Consider the following 20738-nt stretch of genomic DNA (forward strand, 5'->3'; position numbering starts at 1 on the left):
AAATGTGCTGTCGGCCAGTGACTGAACCTGGCAGGGTTACCAGGCCTACCCACTGCTAATGGACTGGCTGAGCACTCACCTTGTTAAACCTATAATAATTTATATAATAATACATACTATTATATGATTTATATAAATTATAACAATAAAAGTAACACAAAGAAAACTAACATATAAGTTTATATATATAATAAATATATGACATTTATATTAATTATATATTATTTATAAAATGATATAATAATCTTCTCTTTGTCATAATTGTTACTCTAAATAAAACAAGCACTCCATGACTTTTCATTGAAAGGCTAATGATTTTCACAAAGGTGCTAAATAAATCAATGGTGTTAAATTCATGTGGACAAAGTGTGAGTCTTTTTATCTTTCATGAATTAAGCATAATTTATCCCAGTTATGTAAGAGTGCATTAACCTTTCAGTATAGGTACACTTTCCATCTTAAGAATTTCTCTGACTTATAAAAATGCCTTTATTCTTATTGTCCTTGATATCAGAAATATGAAAGTGTTTTAGTCTCCATTTCACATATTGTTTTTTTTTAAGATTTTATTTATTTATTTGACATAGAGAGCACACATGCAGGGGGAGCAGCAGAGGGAGAGGGAGAACCAAATTCCTTACTGAGCGGGGAGCCCTATGTGGGACTCCATCCCATAACCCTGGGACCAAAGGCAGACAATTAACCAACTGAACCTCCCAGGAGCCTTTCACAATTTTTTATTGAATAAAAAGAGCTTAAGAAATTTCAGAAAATGGAATCACTGATTATGGCACAAAAGGAATCCAGTGTAGCTGTAAGAGGGAGACACTTGAAGTCTGCCCAGAATCAGAACAGGAAGGCTAAATCCTATGGAGATATAAGAATAATCGATGATATGAACAGTTTGGCCAAACTACATGTCTTAGTTTGGACTCTTATAACAAGATACCACAGACTTGGTAGCTTAAACAACGAACATTTATTTTTCATGGTTCTGGAGGCTCAGAAGTCTAAGATCAAGGTGTTGACATCTTCTGTGTGTGATGAGAGCCAGTTTCTGGTTTGCAAATGGCCATCTTCTTGTCATGTCCTTACATGGAAGACACATAAGGCTCGTTCTCTTTTCATAAGGACAAAGTCCCACCATAGTGGCTTTACCCGAGCACAGTGTAACTGACTCTCAAAGACCCCACCTCCCAACACCATTACTTTAGGCTTTCACCATAGGAATTTGGGAAGGGACACAAACGTTGAGACCATAGCACTGTAATAACTTTTCAGTAATGATGTCTGTCATGAGTCAAACTAGCTCATCTGTCAAAATGCTAAGGTGCTTAGAAACTCCAATTTTTTTTTCTTATTATGGATTTTCATCCACTGTCAGCACCTCCTATACATATCAAGACTCAAATCACAGCTGTCAACGTGCACAGGTTTTACTCTTTGCTCTCATTCTCTTTATATTTTGCCCAGGCTCCACTTATGTGATGTAGCTGTGAGTGAATGATTTCATATTTTCATCATCAGACTTAAGATTACTTGACATATGAAGCTTATAGGCCAATCTCACTTTTTGAGCATTACTCTGAAATCTTAAAGTGTAAGTTGAAACATTCCCTAATCCTTTTTTTAAAAAAATACAGGCTGTAATTACTTCCTTTAAATAGAGTTTGGTGCTTCCCAGAAAATAACAGAAAATTTAACAACAGGAGAAATGTTACCCAGAACATATAATTTCTTTCTTTAAAGTATTTGCAAATAGTCTGTTATATTTTAAGTAGGCAGTTAACAAAGAATCAAGGTATTTTTGGTAGCTGAGAATCTTTAGGTTGATTTTTTACATGCCCCAGTACAGGATCTAATAAAAAGATCTGTTGAAAAATAATTCAATTATTTCAAAATTACTATACTATACTATTACAACCAAGTATAAGTAAGTACTAAATAGTACAAAGATTTTTTTGTTTTGTTTTGCTCACTGGTATTACTTCATCCAAGATATGTTTCTTAAAAAAAGACTGTCAAACTTTAGTGAAATAAAGAATCATTGCCATTTTATAAGTAAGACATTGAGAATTTCCTTCAAATCTGGTATTTTATTCCTCATATTGAGATTTTTTTTTTCCCTAAACACCTAAGAACTTTTATAGACCAGTTAAAGCCACTGGTTATGATTTTTACCTGTATAAACCATGCTATCCTCCTCATCTTGCCTATTTCTAAGCAGGTCATTTCAGACAAAATAACTAACATATAGTAGCCCCAATAAAGAAAGATGGAAATAAATAAAACAATAGTTTGGTATTGTCTGTGTCTATGTCCATTGTACAATGATATGATTCCTGGGCCCCCAAGAAATATTTTCTAAATGAATGAATGAATGGATACCAATGTTCATAACTTAATTTAGATCTTAATGATCAACAGTCCACATTCCGATTCTGAAGTTGCTCAGCCTCTGCTCCCACCTGCACCTCAGTTGACTGACAGGCTGAATTCAATATTATCAAAACAACGTTTTCCACCCTGTGTATTTCACATATCTAAGTAGATAATTTTTAAGAATAGAGAAGTCACAGTTAGCAGTGCTAAGAAAATATTATTTATATCTAAGATGACAAATCTAAACAAAACTGTTTTCTAGGAATATCCAATCCATAAAAACTCTAGGTGAAGTGAGAGAGCAAGGTTCTTGTCTCATGGGGTCAAAGAATGAATCTCGTGGACAAAGGAGAGTGAGTAAACCAATAGTTTTACTAAGTGAAGACACAGGAAAAGCTCTCAAGAGTGAGAGGGGTCCCAACAGGGTTGCCACTGGGGGCCTGTAGGGTTGGTCGGTCTTTTATTGAAAGCTAACCAGGGGGTGGCCTGTGTGGCTCAGTTGGTAAAGCATCTGCCTTCAGCTCAGGTCATGATCCCCGGGTCTTGGGATCGAGCCTCACAACTGGTTCCCTGAGGAGTCTGCTTCTCCCTCTACCCCCCCTCCTTGTTATCTCTCTCTCTCTTTCTCTTCTCTCTCTCCTCCTGCTCAAGCTCTCTCTCTCTCTCTCTCTCTCTCAAATAAGTAAATAAAATCTTAAGAAAAAAGAAAGAAAAAAAAATAGCTTACCAGGGAACCTAAATCTTTTTAATATCTCTATTGATATCACCTTTAAGGACTGGTGATATCAACTTCAATGGCTTTTTTCCTTTTTAGGGTCTGGTAATTCTTTGTTGGCCATCAGTAGCTGTTATAACAAGGGCCCACCTCTGATACCTAGGACAGCATGGTCTGGTTTGTTTCTTTATCTCAGGTTTCCATTCACATCCACATTTTAAGGATTTTTGTGAGCCTCATTCTTGTAACCCCCTATCTATTTCTTCCTACCTAGCCCCACCTGTCCCTTACTTATTGGGATTACTTTTGCCAGAAAAGAACTAAAAAGAAATGATTTCTGAAAGCTGGAAGGTCAAGAACACCTTATGCGATTCTTAGGGTACCTAGTCAACAGGAATGATAAGATGAAAAGCTCCCTTTTACTTTGGTAATGCTGAAATTATTTTTAAAATTTGAGTCAAAAATAATATGATTTATTTATTATTAGCAGTAATCATAATATTAACATTCATGTAATATTCTTAGACACTTATATTTGGGTTGTCTCTTATTTAGAACATGGATGCTGAAAAAAAAAAGTGTATGCATTTGATAAGCTTGATTGCAAATTGAAAGAGAACACACGTAAAAAAACAAGTTGGGATTTCAATGTTGAGCATTCGGTGACATTAGGGCACCGCCACTACATGCGGCTGAGACAAATATATAAGTTGTCCTCCTACAGTCTTTCTAAAACTTCAGTGTAAGACATTTTACACAACTAACACGGCAAAAAAATAAAAAATAAAAAAAATAAAAAAACCTTAAAAAACTTACATTTATAAGTCAGCATAACATCTGACAGTTAATGACCAGAAACTGTGCGTGTGATAATCATACTTATTGTGACAGAATGTTTTCTAGAGCTAATGTCTGAATGTGTCTTTTTATTCCTATTTAAGAAGCAAGGAAATGACAGAAGCTTTGCTCTGAATTTAGTTAGTGGCTTCAAATAGAAAAGGTTGGGCTATTCCTTGAGTGATTTTTCTGTCAAATATTCAGCTTCGGGTTTGATGTTCAGCATGAATACTTTCCGACGTCACATCTTGCTCTCCCTGCTCTTAATGAATCATGCCACACGGTGTTTTGATAGAACGTAATAAATTATAGGGTATGGCTTGTGGCCAACAAAAAAATTGCCTTTACTTATTTTAAGACACCATCATTAGTACATCCTTCTGGATGTTATTTATCCACCGCCCACTGCTGAGCCCTTAATCACAGCATTTTTACTTTTCCCCGTTCTTGGAATGAGACAAAAAAAAAAAAAAAAAAGTCAATTCAAGGTTTACAAAGAAATGCTCTGCTGTCATGAGGCATTTACCACTTTCTTTTTCCAGGCACATTTTGTTATCACTGTGTAACACAAACAGAATTGTTCATATTTCATTTTTAGTTATTATTTGCTAAGTTCCATTGTATATGTGGCTGCTCAAAACATAAGAGATGGTATTTTGACTAAGAGTTTAAGTCCAAGTGTGAAGAAGGCACTTCTCACCCCCCGCCAGATCTCTGGGAGGTAAAGGTAGTAATAATTGTGTGTTCTTTCTTAGAGAAATGTAGAGACACGCCACACAAGTGTCTAGGCTGGTCCTGACTGGATCATGGCAGCGTGGTTCCTCTTGACCATGGGCCCAAAGGACCAATGCCAACCAACATGCGGCACACAAAACTAAGTCAAATGACACATAAAACTAAGCCTCCAATTATCCATTCCCTTATATATAAAAACCCTTTTGGCACTCATACACACAAGGGAGTGGATGGTTTTCCCCTGAGCAACATTTAACCATTTTTCCCCTTTGACTAAATCTCTTAATCTCTCTTCCTGACCCTTTTTCTCTTTCTTGGGTTGTCTCCTGTCTGCCTGGGTATTTGATTTGTTGGCTTTTCCAATTTGTCCTTCATGCAGAAACTCTTGCCTGTTCCAGTGCTGTTTATCTTGTCCTGTGGCATTAGTCTGCCTTCCGTGGTTACCTTTACAGATAGTGTGGAAAAAGAGAAATGGCTTTACAAGAATAATAGGCCACATTTCTATAGCCAGTTAGGTGTTCAGAAATCCTTTTAGCATGCATCAGACTATGATGCTCTCAATGACACCCTCTGAGGTAAGTCCCTTCCAGAGACTTAATTTATAAGTGAAATAAACAACAAACAAGATGATAATGGACTTCTTTTAAATATCCTTATGACCTAAGAAGTGCTCTTTTGTTAAACAGAAATGGGTGTCCTTCCAGGAGAGAGAATTTAGCTGAAGTGCTCTGGGGTCATCTTGCCACCCACTAACTTGACTTCTCCTTGCTGCCCTTGATGTTGAATCATAGGACAACTCGTCTTGGCACACAATGATCTATTGCCTTATTACAAGAATGGTGGTCTGAAAGCTGGGCTGATTTCTGTGAATTAATAAATTGATGAGACACTAAGAACATTAGATTATAGTTCCAGAAAAGGTGACCTTGGGCCATAGGGTGGCAAGAATCATCATGAAGGCTAGGGAAAACATTCTGAAATGAAAGACAGCAATGTTAAAACTGTTAAAAAGGAAAAGCAAAAGGAGCACAAAATAGAGTCACAGAAAACCATGCATTGTCTATATATTGCTTATATGTTTGTTTTAAACACAGAAGGTTATTTCTTCTCATTTTTCCCTCCTATTTTGGGCTCTCCTTCACTTGCAACTTCTTTAAAATGAGCAAGGTATGGGTGAGAGGTAAAATGCAAATCGTTCCTTGATATGAAATCACAATCTGCTGCTTCAGTGTTGTGTTTTGTGTGTGTGTGGTTTTGTTTTGTTTTTTTGAAAGCGTTATTTCAATTTATCTGCAGCTATAAACCTAATGTGATAGGCCAATCCTGTGGATGATTGAGAGTGGACTATAGGAAGGGAAAACTCATGTAAACATGGATTAACACATGAACAATGTTAGCTCTTCAGAAAGCAAGAACAGAATGATCCTTGTTTTTTGGGGAAAAAAAATTGGCAAAAATTAGATGACAGAATGAATTTCTAAGATTTAAATTGTAAAAATGTAGTTCTTTCCTATGATGATCTAAGGCAAGTGACTTCATGTTAAATAACATTTCAAGAATGTTACATATTTCTCTCTTCCTCATCTGATTATGGGATTCAGGTCTTTTTTGTGGCGCTAGGGTTTCCCCGTGGTAAAAATGAAGGTCATCGTCCTTCCCAATACTCAAAGGTAGGATAAACCTACTATCTCTTTCATTGACCCTGGGTGGTGGGAGTTCAGGTTCTCTGACTGTCCAGAATTTTTAGTCTTGGAGAAGTCAAGAGGCCCTGCATGTAGGACCCAAGGAATTTAACAAAAATCTCTGGATATCCCTGGGTGGCTCAGTGGTTTGGCGCCTGCCTTTGGCCCAGGGTGCGATCCTGGAGTCCTGGGATCAAGTCCCCCATCGGGCTCCCTGTTGTGATTGTGTTGGATTGTGAATCCGAGAAGCCACCAAGGAGCTGACACCGATGCAAGCACACGAGGGTTTATTTACAAGCTTGAGCTTGGGTCCAAGTATACCTGACACAGGGGAGCAGGCACTTGGACCCCGAAGTGGGTTACAACTGATTTTTTTATGGGCTGGTCTAGGGGATTTTCAGAAGAGGTGGAGGAATTTCTCAAGTTCTGTTTACATTCTGATATGGGACTTTCAAGGGCATTGAGCTCTGTTCTCATTCTAATATGGGACTTTCTACCACGGTCGTGGGCTCTGTTGTCTTTCTGATATGGGGCTTCCTGCCGAGGACATTCTGCAGTTTTTCCTGTAGAGTTCAGTTCTTATTCACAGGGGCCTAAGATGGCTGTACCTGTGCTAATGCTAAACTTGAGGGGGAATGGCCTTAATTTTTCTCGGCCTCCACACTCCCGGCATGGAGCCTGCTTCTCCCTGTACCTGTGTCTCTGCCTCTCTCTCTCTCTCTCTCTCTGTCTATCATGAATAAATAAAAAATAAATAAATAAAAAATCTTAAAAAAAAAAAATCCCCTACCCAGGACAAGCAGAGCAGGACTAACTCCATTTTGTGCTACACCCGCCATCTCATGTATGACCCCCACATGACCTGCTTATTGCTTAAGGCGCTGCCCCACCCTAGTCAAGCCGCAGGGCACACCCTTATGGAAACCTGCTCATGTAGGAATGCAGAACCCCTAACCGCCAAAGAATGTAAAGCCCGCCTTTTGCCCGCCAAACCTGCATGCCAATTCTGACCAGAGTGATAGGCTAGTGCAAACGGTCACTATAGGGTAAATTGTAAATCAATTGGCCACCTGCGTGTGGACCGACATGACTGTGCAACTTTCTGTGTGTGTTACAATCTCATGGGCCACTGGCCCCTATAAAGCTGCTACGCCTCTTAGCGTCGGGGTCCAAGTCCTAGCTCCGCTGTGTAGGGTACACTTGGACCCAATCTGGAGCTTGTTAATAAACCCTCATGTACTTAGCTCAGTGTCGGCTCCTTGGTGGTTTCTCGGATTGGCAATCTTGGGCACAACACTGTAGGGGGGAACTCCTATAATTTCCACTCATGCTTTGTTGTCTCCACAAGTTACTTGGGCAGATTTTAACAGTTCAAAGTGGTTTTGGAATAATCATCTATGTTGCCCTTCCAAGGTGCCTTTCCAAGGTGTGATAATGAATTCAGAGATTTATGGAATCATCTAAGATTATTATTATTTGCCATTGACCATGTTTGAAGATATGTGCTTTGGAGTATTGTGTTGTCCCTCCAAAATCTATATATTGAAGCCTAAATGCCCAATGAGGTGGTTTTTGGAGATGGGGACTTTCAGAGGTGATTAGAATCTGACGAAAGACCCCTCATGTATAAGAATAGTTCCCTTATAAGATGAGACATGAGAGAGACAGTCTCTTTCTGACCTTGACTAGATGGGGGCACAAGGAGAAGATGATTGTCTACATGCCAGGGAGAAAGCCCTCATCAGGCAATGGATCTGCCAGCACCTGGGTCTGGACTTCCAGGCTCCAGAACTGTGAGAAGCAAGTGTTTGTTTTTCAAACTACCTAGTCTATGGTAATTTATGATAGAAGCCCAAACTAAGACAATATAGAAAAATATTTGATGAGCATCTCCCATATGTTCAATACTTAGACACAATGATAACAAAATATACACTAAGATCCATGCAGAATCTCACAAATTAGGGGGAAGATAGTAGATGTTAATTAAACAAATAATTTTTCTGCAAACACAATAATCTCAAAATCAGGTAAGTGCTAGAAGAACATTACAAATCCTGGGAATGAATGAATTGGTCAGCTGTTAGGGAAGGAGTGAAATGGAGGTGGAGCATGAGTCAGTCAGGGATGGGGAAATGGAGAAACAAAGAGAAGACACAAGAGAGGTTCATCTAGGATCTACAAAAGGAAAAGGAGCCAGCTGTGAAGGTGGGAAAGGATTCAGTGATTCTGGTAGATAGAATAGCACATGCAAAAACATGCAAATGGGAGAGAACAAGGCACTTTGGGAGGAACTTTAAAAAAAAAAAAAAAGGCCTATATTTTGGGAAGAACAGGGACCTGGGATCAGGTGGTCTGAGCTTTAGCCATGATGTGGGAAACAAAGAAAGAAGAGAAATTATTAAATTTCTTTCCTACCTACAACCCACTGACATGTCCTCGAATTAGGCAGAGCGACATTCTTCTAGGGACTCAAATGCCTCCATGTTAATACTTTGCTGAGGGCAAAAGACATTCCTAGCCTGACCCCCAGGATCCTATAAGTCTATTTTAACATATAAAAATTCCTTTAGAAATTTCCTTTATCTCTAAACCCCCAAGATATTTTGGCAATCATCCCCCCAGCCTAGGGCCCACTGATATACATCTGAAGGGTCCCATAACTAAGGTTTTATTAGACAGTAATAAGTGACCTTTTCCCAACAATAGCTAGTCCCCTCAGGGTCCTGGGAACCTTGCTTCCAAATTCCTTACAGACTTATACCATCCCTAACCTGTTCCCAACTTGACAGTATATAATGGGCCACTCCTCCTGACCCTGGTGCAACTCCTTCTGCCCATGGGTCCTGTCCCTGTGCTTTAATAAAATCACCTTTTTGCACGAAAGATAGCTCAAGAATTTCCTTGGTCATCGGTTTCAAACCAGGTAATGTCTTTTCCTACACCAGCCAGACAAGGGGTAACAGGCAGAGCACCTGAGGCTTAGTAGCCACGGTGGGCATTTCTAATCTGTTGTTTAAATACTTCTGGGATCTTGCCCATTTGGTACATTAGGGAGAGAATATGTAGGAAGAAGCACTGTTCAAATTTTTCTTCTACAGTTTTAACTGCCTCCGAAGTATGTTCATTAGTCATAAAATAAAAAGAAAATGATTTTTTTATGACTTTTATAAGTAGCATATGTGGTTTTCCTACTACATAAAAGTTTGCATATAAGTTTAAAGGATGAAAGTTATGTTTGGAGGAAAGAATAGGATTCCTATTGTATCTGTAACATAAACACATTTGGCTCACTAACAAATGGATTTTTTAAAAGTCTACCAAATAGCTGTTTTAATAAATTGTCTGATTGATGTGTGTTTAGCTGGACTGAGTTTATACATAACCTTGCTACTTAACACTTATACATTTATAAATTGCCTTTGTTTGTAGCCTGGCTGCTAAATAATTAAGACCAAACATTAGCATCTGAACAACTGCTCAATCCAATTTTACTCAGAGTTTTGCTATAAGAGTAATAATTCTGATATTTCACTTAAACAAGAGCTGTGTGACTTAAGCAATGAGAAATTATCAGAGCAGACTTGAGGCAAGTCTCAGTAGGGACGAGTCCCAGTTGGTGGTGACTTCCTGCAGGTGATGTTCTGGGTGAACGCCCCTCCCACCTGCACCACACCATCTGCGTGCAGCTACTAAGGAGTTAGTCGAGGAAAAGAAGTCCAGAAGACTGGCGTGATGATGGACTGGCACTTAGGTCTGTAGTTCTTGGTTCTGATAACTTCCACATGATCTCGGCTTGGTCAGCGTTATGGTTTAAGTCCAACCTGTTTTTTCTTTCTTTTGGGCAGACCAGACCAGAGTTTGTCTTACTGTCCATTTGCTGTTGTGGTGGTAATTCTCTCCTCCACTCCACCTGTATCATTGTTGCATCCCATAATTTTCCACTCATGGATCTGATAAAGTTTTGGAATATAGGTGAGGTCCAGAGCTGATGACCAAGATAGAATTCCTGAGACGACTTTGGTGCAAAATGATGGTTTTATGAAAGCATGGGGACAGAACCTGTGGGCAGGAATAACAGGTGCCCCGGGCCTGTGAGGGGTGGTCTGATTATAAAAATCAGACTCCCAAACCTGGGAGTTGGGAGGGGCTTGGGGATAATGTACTCTTTAAGGAATTTTGGAAGCAAGGTTCCCAGGACCTTGAGGGGGCTAGCTATTGCTGGGAAAAGGTCACTTATTACGGTCTAATAAAACCTGAGTCATGAGACCCTTCAGATGTATATCGGTGGGCCATTGGCTGGGGGAGGGATGATTGCCAACATATATTTTGGGAGTTTAGAGATAAAGGACATTTCTAAAGGAATTTTTTTTTAATGTAGCAGACTCACAGGGTCCTGGGGGTTGGGCTAAGATTGCCTTTTGCCCTTAGCAAAGTATGAACATCCAGGCAGTTGAGTCCCTAGAGGAATGTCCCTCTGCCTGTTTCGATAACTTGTTAATGTACTGCCTGGGCTTGTGCGTTGTCCTCAGCTAGCCCTCTGTTCCCCCACCAGATCCATAGAGCCTGTGTCTGCCTCCTGCGTGGCCATGTGGGCTCTACCTTGAGTCCAAGCCAGACTTGTGTCACTCTTGGAGTCTTGCTGGCAATAGCCAAGGGATACCCCTTGAATGTCACTGTTGCTGCAGGATACGGGGGTGATGTGAAGGACAGTCCCTCTCCCAAATGTCAGCAAAGAAAAGTGATAAATCTTCAGTGACCTTAGATTACCAACTTTCTCAGGTAGTTTCATCATTCCTTCTCAGCTCATCCCGACCCATGACACTTAGGACACAAGTTCCCTTCTCAGAGGAGCAAACTCCTTGGCTTCCTTGATGTCTATTCACACTTGTTCTCCCCAGCAGAGAGCATTTGATCACTTACCCCTGTTTGTTAGGCAAGGGCCCAGGGGTCTAAAATAGTTGGCTCTCAGAGCTGTTGTTTAGGTCAGGTCTATGACTTTTGAAATCTAAAAATGAGCACTAACTTCTGTTTCCCCTTTCATTCCTGCCATGCCTCTCTTTCCTGAGTCAGCGGATTTCAAAGTCTAGGTGGGAAGGGAAAAGTGTGATGAGCAAAGCAAATAGACTGCAGAAACAACAGACTATCCATCCATTAATTCTTCCCATTACCTTTGTGCTACACTAGCAAGCGAGGAGCAGAAAGTGAAGTCACTTCTGTCTAGACTGGCACAAGGGGAAAAGCTAGCGCTGCTTGTTGCTACTGCAAAGCTCATGGGAATTGCAAACATGATGCAGAGGCAAGGATTTACAATAACACAAGTTAAGCTGTTTTTAAGCACTTTTAAAATTTTTTCCTGAAACATTTTATTAAAAATATCCAGAACAATCTGCTTGGTTACAAAGATGAAAAGAATGCATCAGATATTTAGAATGATGGATGTTTAGCATAAATATACATGTATATGTATTTTGGCATTATTTCAAATGCTTGAACCATACATACATTAATTAACACATGGGAGGTCTTTGGTGAACTTGGGTATCTAAATTCTAAGGGTGCAGATGAAATAGTTAAAATGTTTGATTTTAAGATTCACTGATTTTGTTATATGTATTAATTATCATATTATGTAAATGGAATTTTAATTTAAATATATAACATATGTCCACTTTTAACATAAAATAATTTTATGCAAGCTATCACATTGCATCTATAGCATCACTGGGAGTAATTAAATACATTTTTCTCAGAGTACATTTTCTTCCATCCTATCTAAGTTGTTTGATTTACTGCACTTTTCTAGTTTGTGCATGATGTTGTCGCTGGATATTTTGACATCCAGACACAACACCCACTAATATAGTAGGAGTTTACACAATATTGCTACTTACTGTTCTATTTGTAAAATTAATCTTTACTATTTTACCACTGAAATGTCATACAAAGAATAAAAAAAAATCTAGATTGGGGTTCTTTGTCCTGTTTTAACTCATTCTATCAGTAGTCCTATGTGAGCATCTGAAATGACCTTTTATTGATGCCATTTCAAAAATATATTTTCTCCAGATAGTAGCTCCATCTTCTTCAAAATAAAAGATATATATGCAAATTTGAGAAAAATGTAAAGCATTTTAAGAACTTTGCATTCTTCAGGATACTTTAAGAAATGCTAATCATTATATTAGTCTCCCAGGGCTGTCAGAACAAAGTACTGTGGACTGGGAGAGTTAACAACAGAAATTTATTTTCTCACACTTCTGGAGGCTGGAAGTCTCACATCAAGGTGTTGTCAAGATTGGTTTCTTCCCAGGCTTCTCTCTGGTTGCTAGTCGGCCCTTCTCTCCCTCTGTCTGTACATGGTCTTCTCTTGCTGTGTGCCTGTGTCCTAAGCTCCTCTTCCTATAAGGACACAAGTGGCATCAGAGCCCACCCGAATCACCTCATTTAATTTATTCCTTGTTAGAAACCCTACTACAAGTATAGTCAGAACTCAGGGTTAGGACTTCAACGTATGATTTTGGAAGGGGGACTAATTCAGTGGAAAAGACATAGCAATTACTATAAAATTATCAAATTCCAATATTACATGAAGAGTTTAAAAACCTCCAGAACATAAACTAATGGATAATATTAAAATAAACAGCATTAATGTAAGGTTAGATTAATGATCTTTCCGTATGTTGTTATAAAACCAGTCCCTCTCCTGTTATTTTAAAATGATCTAGATATATTTAAAGTTAGAAAATTTGAAGTTTTAAATTCTAGAGCTTCTAATATGGAGAATTTCAGTATCAAGAAAAAAAGAAGGAAAAGAGAGAATAGTTTACCTGAATTATAAGTAATTGATTGCAATTGCTTTAATCATATATCAACCTTATTGCCAGAAATGTTTACATTACAACTTTGATTACTAAAGTTATGTGAATGGTTTAGTAAGTCATATTTGGATAAATGCATTTATTAAAGGCCATTGTAGAATCTATTATATACTTTACAGGGAAAACATAAGCAAATTTATTATAGTAAAGCAATGTTGGAGGTCAATACAGGAATAAATGATTATAAGAAAATATGCAATGCTTTTACTTACTAAAGAAAATACTTAAAAATACACATGAATTAACAGAATCTTGCTGGAATCTATGAATAACCCATGAATAAGAGATTGATAGTCAATGGAAAATAAATAATAAGCAAGTTTTATTTGAATATATTAATGGAAATTGAGCAAAATGTAAAATTATAGCTTCATGTCCATTTTTCTTTTTTTTTTTTTTAAAGATTTTATTTATTTATTTGACAGAAAGAGAGAGAGAGCGAGCACAGGAGCAGGAGGAAAGGCAGGCAGGAGAGGGAGAGGGAGAAGCAGGCTCCCCATCTAACAGAGAGCCTGACATGGGGTTCAATCCCAGAATCCTGGGATCATGACCTGAGCTGAGGGCAGAAGCTCAACCAGCTGAGCCATCCAAGCGCCCCTTATTTCATTTCTCTATAAATTCACTGTGATTCATTAAAAGTTTCTCAAAACTATAATTTAGGAAGCAGAAACAAAATAATGATGACAAATACCATTATCTTGAATATGATATTCATAGTTCTTATTTATTTTCATCTAATATTTTATTATGAACATTTCAAACACACAAAACATTACAATAATTTTACAGTGAATGCCCATATACCAACCATCTATATTTTACAACTCTTTTTCTAAAATTTGCTTTATTATGTATGTATCCAACTATACATCCCTCTATCCAATTATTGACTTTTTTGTATTTTCTGATGTGTTTCAAAGTAAGTTGCAGACTTTGATACACCCCCTTAAATACTTTATAGTGAGCATATAATCTAGGTTCAATATGTATGTACACTTTTTTATCCTTTTGAAGGGAAAAACAATAAAATGCACAAAGTTTAAATTTGCCTTTTGGTGAGTTTTGATGATATATATATCTGTGTAACTCAAATCATTTTTTAATTTAATTTTAATATTTTTAGATTTTTAAAAATACTTTTTATTGAAGTTCAATTTGCCAACATGTAGTATAACACTCAGTGCTCATCCCGTCAAGTGCCACCCTCAGTGCCCGTCACCCAGTCACCCCATCCCCCCGCCCACCTCCCCTTCCACTACCCCTTGTTCGTTTCTCAGAGTTAGGAGTCTCTCATGTTTTTTCCTACTCATTTTCTCTCCTTTCCCCTTTAATCCCTTTCAGTATTTTTTTATATTCCCTGAATGAATGAAACCATATAATGTTTGTCCTTCTCCAATTGACTTACTTCACTCAGCATAATACCCTCCAGTTCCATCCACATTGAAGCCAATGGTGGGTATTCATCGTTTCTAATGGCTGAGTAACATTGGATAGTATATATAGACCACATCTTTTTTATCCATTCATCTTTCAAGGACACGGAGGCTCCTTCCACAGTTTGGCTATTGTGGACATTGCTGCTATAAACATCGGGGTGCAGGTGTCTCAGTTTTTCACTGGATCTGGATCTTTGAGGTAAATCCCCAACTGTGCAATTGCTGGGTCGTAGGGCAGGTCTATTTTTAACTCTTTGAGGAACCTCCACACAGTTTTCCAGAGTGGCTGCACCAGTTCACATTCTCACCAACAGTGCAAGAGGGTTCCCATTTCTCCACATCCTCTCCAACATTTGTTGTTTCCTGTCTTGTTAATTTTCCCCATTCTCACTGGTGTGAGGTGGTATCTCGTTGTGATTTTGATTTGTATTTCCCTGATGGCAAGTGATGCAGAGCATTTTCTCATGTGCATGTTGGCCATGTGTATGTCTTCTTTGGTGAAATTTCTGTTCATGTCTTTTGCCCATTTCATGATTGGATTGTGTGTTTCTTTACTGTTGAGTTTAATAAGTTCTTTATAGATCTTGGGTACTAGCCTTTTATCTGATATGTCATTTGCAAAAGTCTTCTCCCATTCTGTAGGTTGTCTTTTAGTTTTGTTGACTAAAAACTTTTAGTTTTGTATCCTTTGCTGTGCAGAAGTGTTTTATCATGATGAAGTCCCAATAGTTCATTTTTGCTTTTGTTTCTCTTGCCTTCATGGATGTATCTTGCAAGAAGTTACTGTGGCCAAGTGCAAAAAGGGTGTTGCCAGTGTTCTTCTCTAGGATTTTGATGGATTCTTGTCTCACATTTAGACCTTTCATCCATTTTGAGTTTATCTTTGTGTATGGTGAAAGAGAATGGTCTAGTTTCATTCTTCTGCAGGTGGCTGTCTAATTTTCCCAGGACCATTTATTGAAGAGACTGTCCTTTTTCCAGTGGATAGTCTTTCCTGCTTTGTCAAATATTAGTTGACCATAAAGTTGAGGACTCATTTCTGTGTTCTCTATTCTGTTCCATTGATCTGTGTGTCTGTTTTTGTGCCGGTACCACACAGTCTTGATGACAGTACTACAGCTTTGTAGTACTACTTAAAATCTGGCATTGTGATGCCTCAGCTCTCGTTTTCTTTTTCAATATTCCCCTGGCTATTCGGGGTCTTTTCTGATTCCACACAAATCTTAAGATTATTTGTTCCAACTCTCTGAAGAAAGTCCGTGGTATTTTGATAGGGATTGCATTGAACGTGTAAATTGCCCTGGGCAGCATTGACATTTTCACAATATTAATTCTTCCAATCCATGAGTATGGAATATTTTTCTAGTACTATGTGGTGGGAGTGGACATCCCTGTGGTGTTCCTGATCTTAGGGGAAAGGCTCTCAGTGTTTCCCCATTGAGAATGATATTTGCTGTGGGCTTTTCGTAGATGGCTTTTAAGATGCTGAGGAATGTTCCCTGGATCCCTACACTCTGAAGAGTTTTGATCAGGAAAAGATGCTGTATTTTGTCAAATGCTTTCTCTGCATCTATTGAGAGGATCATATGGTCAAACCCTTATTCAGATAAAGAACTTCCCTATAGGGGTTCCTGGCTGGCTCAATAGGTGGGGCATGCGACTCTTAATCTCAGGGTTGTAATTTCAAGCTCAATGTTAGGTGTAGAGAATATTTAAAAATAAAATCTTTAGTAAAGAAAAAAAGACAAAATACATTTTAAAAATTTAAAAAGAACATCTCTATCACCCTAGAAAGGTACTTCTCGTCAATGTCCACACTCACCCACCAGATACAGCCACGACTCCCATCTTTGTCTATCATAAGTTAGTGATGCTTATTCTAGAACTTTACATGAACAAAAGTATGTGGTATACATAGCATAGTTTTATGAGGCTTCTATTATTTACCAAAATGATTTTGACATTTATTCATGTTGTGGTTTATTTCTTCTTACTGGATAATGCAATTCTAGGATATGAATGTATCACATTGTGTTTACTCATCCTACCATTGATGGACTCTTTTTTTGTTTGTTTGTTTGTTTAAGGATTTTATATATTTATGAGAGAGACAGAGAGAGAGAGAGATAGCATGAACAGAGGAAGGACAGACAGAGGGAAAGGGAGAAGCAGGCTCCTCAAAGCAGAATCAGGTAGTTGTGGGAGAGGCTTTAAGGCTTACAAAATCTAAAATATTTACTATTTTTCCCTTTATAGGACCAAGTTGTTGTCAGCATTATATTTTGCCCTATGATTATAACAAATAGTACTTCTCGGTATATCTTTATTAGCAGCACCTACTTTTATAATCTGGATATTGATTTTTATTCTTTGGCCTTGATTCTACCTTTTAATGTGCCTGCTGCCCAGAGTTATTGGGGCATTGCCCCTTTATGTGAATTATAATTTAGATTGTGGCTTCATTGTCAGCATGGTTTATGCATGAAGCATTCAGCAGCATGGACTGAAAGCCTGTACCACCAAATTGGTTTCATCTAATTCAGAGATATTATCAATATTAGCTTGATTTTTGTGTTAATTTCTCAGCTTAGGGTTTCTGTAATCACACTGGTAATGAACTTTAAAAATAGCAAATTTTTTAAAAATTCAGATTTAGTGAACTAGAAAATTTGTTCTATTTAATAGTTTAGTCAAAGTCTCAAATTTAAGTGTACTTTGTGTTTGTTAACATTAAAAAAACAATACTTAATTTTCTTGTCTAACCCCAGTATCTACTCACAGGCTTTCTTGGAACATATGTTAAACATCACTGCACTGGTTTTCCAATATCTACCTTCATGGGAAACAAAGTTTTTGAATGTTTTATTTCAAATCCTGACCTCATGTGAATCCAAGACCTCTTCTTGTGTTGTAGCAAATATTAACAATCAGTGATCTAGAGAACTAAGAACAAACCCAATGTGTAGACATGCATGCACAAATGCATGTATACACACATGCACACATGTATAAATGTGTGCACACTCATGAAAGAATACATGCACATGCATACACACAAATGCATGTACAAACATGCAAACACACACCTACAGACAAACACATGCATCATGTGCACACACATGTACACATGCACACACACACATGCACGTACACCCATCCCTGTATTCCTCAGCCCCATGCTTCTACTTCATCAGTTTTCCTCTTTCTCTATGTGTTTTCTCTTCAGTCTGACCAAGAAATGATTTTTCCCCTTTGTTTTGAGCTTGTGCATATAATGCAAAGCATATTTGCTATTTATCATATGACAATTTTATATTTTTAATGCAGGAAGATTTTTTATTTCCTTTGCCTTACTGATTTATTACAAGACTTGGTATGAGTTTTGTTGTTGTTGCATTGCACTCTGAGAAAAACAAAAATGAATAGTGTTTGCTTTCTTCACCAAAGGTACTTCCATCATTCCACTCTCCAAGAGGGAGGTAATTCAGAGCAAAGCTCCTGTGCATAAACATTAACATATTAAAAATTAAATGAAAACAGAAATTTCTATCAAGGAAAGAAAGAGAAACTAAATATGCTTCAAGTAAAGGTTAATTCAGTTGCCCTGGTAAACATGAAATATGACTCAAAGGTCCTCAACAGATAGATCAGAAAGAGAGGCTACATAAGGTGCCCAAACCTCATCAGAAAGGAAACAGCATGCTGTTTCTTCAGAAGCACTGCCCTTTTGCTGGCCACACATGGTCACATAGGTATCATTAGGTGATGCAATGGGCAGTGTGCCAGACGACCATTTACAGATAATGAATTAGCAGAGTAATCCAGTAAAAAAAAAAAAAAGGAGTATAGAATTTTGACCCAGACAGATATGGTTCCAAATCCAGACAATGATCCACATTTATTTTTAAAACTTAGGTAAGTTTCTTGCACATTCAGACTCTCAGCTTCTTCATCAGTAAACTGGGGATATCATCACCTGCATTTTGTGAATACTTGATGACTAGGGTTAGCGTAGGATACAAATGATGTTGCACATTCCATGAAATTCTCCATTACCTGGGAATGAAGACCCTCGGGGAGCTGTGGGCAGAGAGGCCTACTGACCACCAGAACCACAAAGATGCAGACAGTTGGAAGACAGGGAAGTGAGGCTCATCAGATGTGTCCCTGATTTTCCTTGAAGTTCAAGAGCACTCTTAAGTATGAAGACTTAAGCTAGGCTTAGAACTGGAGTTTGGAATTTGCAGCTTTATTGGAAGAACATGATGCAAAAGTACCATACCAAGTAGAGAGAGACAGATTTGGTAAAATCATCATGAATCCCTGAGGAGTAAAGAAGATCTTGTTTTCCACATAACTATGGAACTGATAATGACAACAGTTGTACAATTTCTCAGAAATGGCAAAAAACAAGTAAGAATGAGGTACAAAAATCTGATTTATAGCCACTCCCTCTCTATAGAATTACATTTGTATTCACTGACATGACCTTCAGGTGCTCTAAAATTTTATTGATATAGTCATATCATTCAGAGGAAGAGATAATAAAGAAGTTATGTCATTGGTAATTCTTTTTTTTAATGATTTTATTTATTTATTCATAAGAGACACAGAGACAGAGGCAGAGACATAAGCAGAGGGAGAAGCAGGCTCCCTGCAGGGAGCCTGATATAGGACTTGATCTCAGGACCCTGGGATCATGCCCTGAGCCTAAGGCAGATGCTCAACCACTGAGCCATGCAGGCATCCCATCACTGGTAATTCTTATGTCCACTAGGGAAATAGATTGCTCATTAATACATGACAATGAAAGATGTAACTCAAATAATTGTTCAAAAACTACATTATATCTAGGATATACCATCCTAGTTGAAGTACTATATTTCAGATTCTCTTGTTTTACTAGTTTTGATAATCTGAATACAAAACCTCAAATTTTACTAGCAATTAGACTTCTTGGAATTTCAAGAAATATAAGCTGCAAAAATGCATGTGTATGGACACCAGTTATTTAATAACAGCAAACACGTCAAATGCCCAATACTAAAGGATGATTTAAAAATATTCTTTCCTAAATTAATATACTAAGAAATTCAGCTCTCAAATCCTAATGATTAACATTTCTCTCAATGTGATTATTGCTTTAATTTTTGTTTTCCTACCAGAAAAAAACTATAAAGTTTACCTGGAAAAACTATGCAAGACTGATCAATAAAATCATGAAAAAGAGGAGTATTGTAGGAAGGCTTGCCATACCACGTAGCCAAAGATGTTATAATTCTCTTCTAAGTAAATAAAAGCATCTTCATGTAGAGAGGGAACAACACCTGAGGGCCGGAGCATATCTAGGAATAATAACATACAATAAGTAATCATAGAACTCACTAGGCCAGGCAATGTGCTAGTTTCTGGGATTGAAGAATGAGCAGAAGCAGACAACTTTTGCAAGCATAGGGTTTTGAATCTGGTTTGACTGAGGGAAAGCAGATATTAATCAGGTAATCTTCACAGCAAATATAAATTTGTAATTTTGCCAGGTGTAATGTAGGAGATGCACACAGTATGAACTCTAATAGAGGATTTGACTAATCAGAGAGGTAGCAGTCTTTTTTTTTTTTTTTTTTTTTTTTTTTAGAGTCTTGATTTAATAAGTGAGGCATTTTGCAGGACAGCGAAAAAGAACAAAGGGAAAAAAATTTCAAGGGACAGGAAACAGCAAGCAAACCAGGTGCTGGTGTGGAGAGGAATGGGCAGCCTGAAAATAGAAGGAGGAGCTCTGCTTTGTGTGAACCCTGATGAACCAGGAAGTGGAATACAACAGCCAATCCCTTAGCATCATGTAGACAAAGACTTTGTCTTCTTGCCAAAAAGGATGGTTACTCACTGAAAGCTTTCAGCAAAGCTGGGAGTGACAATTTGAGATTCATCCTTGGGGAAGAAAGATCCTTTTGGCTGCAGAAGGGTCATTTAGAGGTTTTGAGATGGAGGTTGTTTACAGCAGGACACTGAAAGGCTGGAACTTCTGGGAAGGGCTGTAAGGGAGAGTGGAGGTGACTCAGTACCAGACCAA

This window comes from Canis lupus, chromosome 1, assembly GCF_048164855.1.
Source record: "Canis lupus baileyi chromosome 1, mCanLup2.hap1, whole genome shotgun sequence".
NCBI classification, from domain to species: Eukaryota; Metazoa; Chordata; class Mammalia; order Carnivora; family Canidae; genus Canis; species Canis lupus.